This window comes from Diaphorina citri, unplaced genomic scaffold (assembly GCF_000475195.1).
Source record: "Diaphorina citri unplaced genomic scaffold, Diaci psyllid genome assembly version 1.1 scaffold7106, whole genome shotgun sequence".
Classification (NCBI taxonomy): Eukaryota; Metazoa; Arthropoda; class Insecta; order Hemiptera; family Psyllidae; genus Diaphorina; species Diaphorina citri.
This window is the reverse complement of record NW_007384482.1, coordinates 1-3,851: the sequence shown is the minus strand read 5'-3', so window position 1 is coordinate 3,851 and position 3,851 is coordinate 1. Positions and strand designations below refer to the sequence as shown.

The 3,851-nt window shown below is 41.9% G+C and overlaps 1 pseudogene; it reads left to right on the top strand.

Annotated features, from left to right (window-relative positions):
• The first annotated feature begins 2,249 nt into the window (after window positions 1–2,249).
• On the top strand, window positions 2,250–2,369 carry LOC113472667 (annotated as a pseudogene).
• Window positions 2,370–3,851: the final 1,482 nt, after the last annotated feature.

The window sequence follows — 3,851 nt, the reverse complement described above, 5'->3', positions numbered from 1 at the left end:
TTCGACGACCGTTGTCCGAAAATAATACCTAGAGATGAATAAATTGATAATAGGCAAGTAGTCATTATAGTCATGCTGTTGTCACCTGGGCAACGCGAGGGCAAACAACAAGTTGTGACTTAATTCGACCAACAAGTTGCGTCAGCCTTTCTGATCCGTGTCTGCGTAAAAGTGACGAAATAATTGACATTCCTTTGCTTCGACAAGGCTAAAGGCGTCTGACATACGAGTAACGAATCAATGTTAAAACAAACCCTCCAATTGATAATGACGACAATGATTTGTGATGATGATGATTTTCCTACATGGTGACGATGGTTTTATGATGATGGTCGATGATTTTATGATGATGGTACATGATCTTGGTTGATGATTTCTTTTCTACACATGGTGTGGCGGTGTTGGCATTCCATGGAAGTTCATGAAAGCCATTACTGAAGAAATCAAAGGCACCATCACCATATAGTTGAAGAATTTGAACCGCCTAGATCGTCTTTCCTCCGGCGTCTCTTCTTCTTCTTCTGAAGGCACATCGGTGAGATTGTCCTTCGCCATAGAGCAGTCGGGTCAAGCTACCGGCGGGAAAGGAGAGGGCGAGAGGGTGACGAAAAATGGGCGGTCAATGGGAAACTAGGTGACCAGAGGGTTCGCCGGTGGGCACTGGGGAGCTTCGAAAGGGCCTGACGGGACCTTTTACGCTTCGAGGGAGCTTTTTTGACTCTGGATTGTCTACAAAGACACCTTTAGGAGCTGGAAGACCTTTCGTCTCGCTGGGTGGCTGACACTTTGTTTTGATAGCAGGCTTTCCAGTTCAATGAACGTTAGAGACTGAGTCAACCTGATGAAATTAGAGTTGTTTGTGTCAAGCCTGAAGGTGTCTTATAAACGGTCAACAAAGCACATTGGCTTGCCAAATCCTTCCTGGCCATTCCATCAACAATATTTGCCGTTTGACGGACGCCTTTACGCCCAGAATCGGTGCCTTCAACGGTGAGAAACGTTGCTCAATAATTTGGTATGTAGTTCACAAATGTGACAAGGATGCAACGTTTGGTTGAGATAGGTGCTGCTGTTGGCGGTATTTTGACCGCTTTTTGACCGTTTTTTGGCGGTTTTCAGCTATACCGACTAAACGGTTAGAGATACCTACTGTAAAAGTTTGGCTATAAGAACAAGATCACCCAAAATAAGCATCATTCAATAGGATGAGGAAAGTCGTGTGATGTTCACACCAGATTTTTTACCTCCATTTCTACGCCCTCTTTCATTCCGCTTATCTCTTCTTTCCCTTCATGTACCCTCTTTTGCTTCAATCCACCCCCTGTCTTCTTCCATACACCCATTCATCCCTTCATTACCGTCCTCTACCCCGCTCTGATGCTCTCTGACCATCCGTCTTAATAGAATTTCAAAATGAGCGCCAAAATTTTCCATGGGAAAGCATACCATTGCTGCTCTCTATGAATGAGCTTTGAAACTTGTGGCGAACTTTGAAAACTTTTGCGAAACACTGGCGTAACTGTGGAACAGTATCCTTTTTACCAACACATAACTTTTTGCATTTGCCACAAGATTTCGCTAGTTGTACCAATGTCTCAATGTTGTTGTACCTATGTTTCTATGTAGATAGTTTTACTTATGTAAAAGGAAGTCATGTGTAACAAGGGTCCAAAGTTCAAAGTTTCTTGTAACCGGAAGTTTAAATTGAAAAGGCTTGTGACCTTTTCAACCTTTTAAATGACTAATTCAAAGGTTATCTCGAGGTTTATGCCACCTCGACTTTTTTCGCCGATGCTTCATTGAGTTAAGGTAGACACAGACAAACAAACGGACGGACAACAGACAAACAGACAAACTGAAATCAAAATCGTCGAAATTAAACTTGGAAATCTTGGAACAACTTGGAACTTTTACTTCCCTCGGTCATTAATTTATTATCATCATTGAACTGTAGACCCTATTTAAGATACGTATTTATTTAGGTTGGTCATCAGTTACCTGTATAGATATACAGGGTGAACACAAAAAACGTTACCGAGAATGTTTTTTTTTTTTTTTTTTATTGGAAATGACCTCAGGAATCTACCCTAGGCTTTTGGTAAGGTTTTTCGTGTTCACCCTGTAGATAGATAGATAATACGTAGGTAGGTATACATAGGTATAGGGATACTATAAATAGAACGCAATACCTAGGTAGGTGTACATAAAAGTCCAAGTTTATAAACCCTCTCTTAGTGACCATCTCAGCAGCCAACGGCCTTGTCGCGTTGAAAACACCAGTTCCCATCCGAACACTGAAGTTAAACAACGTCGAGCGTGGCTGGCATCTGGACGGGTGACTGTCCGGGGACAGACGCGTGCTGCTGGCATGATCGGGGTGCACTCAGCCTCGTGAGGACAACTGAGGAGCTGGTTGAAATTCCAGCGAAACAGCCAGGGGATCCGCTTTAGAACCGAAAAGTGGGTGCCCCCTACAGCTGGTGCAAGAAGAAAAAATACCCTTTATACACCATTTTGGACCAGTAGGTTTGAAGAGGTACTCTCGAGCTGTGTCCACACATATTCGACGCCGTGGATCGACGTCGACTGAAACCGTACACGGCCTCGACAACATGGAGTAACCTCTTCACCTCGTCGATCGACGGCGTCGACTATGTGTGAACACAGCTTTAGGAATCAAGTGAAATTTTTAAATAAGAAAAGACAAGGTTTCATCTTCTATTACGTAAATATTCAAAAGTTCTGACGGAATATCCCTTTGTTAATGAACTAGACTTGAGTGATTATTTGTTAGGTTTATATTAGACATCCTATGTATTAACATTATTCTTACCGTTTTTATTATTATTGGATACTAGGTATTTGTGTTTTTCTACTCCGACTCGAGTTTCGCCTTTTTTAAAGAGAAACTCGAGTCGGAGTAGAAAAACACAAATACCTAGTATCCAATAATAATAAAAACGGTAAGAATAATGTTAATACATAGGATGTCTAATATAAACCTAACAAATAATCACTCAAGTCTAGTTCATTAACAAAGGGATATTCCGTCAGAACTTTTGAATATTTACGTAATAGAAGATGAAACCTTGTCTTTTCTTATTTAAAAATTTCACTTGATTCCTAAAGCTGTGTTCACACATAGTCGACGCCGTCGATCGACGAGGTGAAGAGGTTACTCCATGTTGTCGAGGCCGTGTACGGTTTCAGTCGACGTCGATCCACGGCGTCGAATATGTGTGGACACAGCTCGAGAGTAGCTCTTCCAAAGAGCGTCCGTTTAGTCAGGGAACTAGCACTTTTATAGAAGACCAAGGTTGGATTTGATAACTAACAACACCCCCTGCTGTGAGGTTGATGGCATCTTCAGGAATCACCGAGATGTCACATGTGAAAGGCGGTCTTTTCGATGGCCTTTCCTGATTGTAAGGCAGGCAGGTTGTCTAGCTGGGTAACTTTTTCAAGGGACATACATCAATAGGGGAAAGGAAAAACAGATCGCTGTTTTTCCTTTCCCCTATTGATTTTAATTTGTTTCACCAAGTGTTGTGTATACCCTTAAAAGTCCTAACTTTTTAATATTGGACATACATCGCCGTCCATAGAAGAAAAAATCGGAGAAACATTCATTTAAGGACTTGTACGCCAGCCTAGTTAGCTTGAAGGGTAGCCTACCTTGTAAGCATTAGGTCGCTGGTTCGATCCCCGCCCAGGGCGAACTTTATCAAAATCAGATAACGTTGGTTCGTGGAACGGATAGCTCTCCTTGTTCCATATTGTTCCATAAAATGTAATGTTATTACCAATCAAATATATAAGACCTTGTTTAGACTGCGAGAGTAAAGGGACTT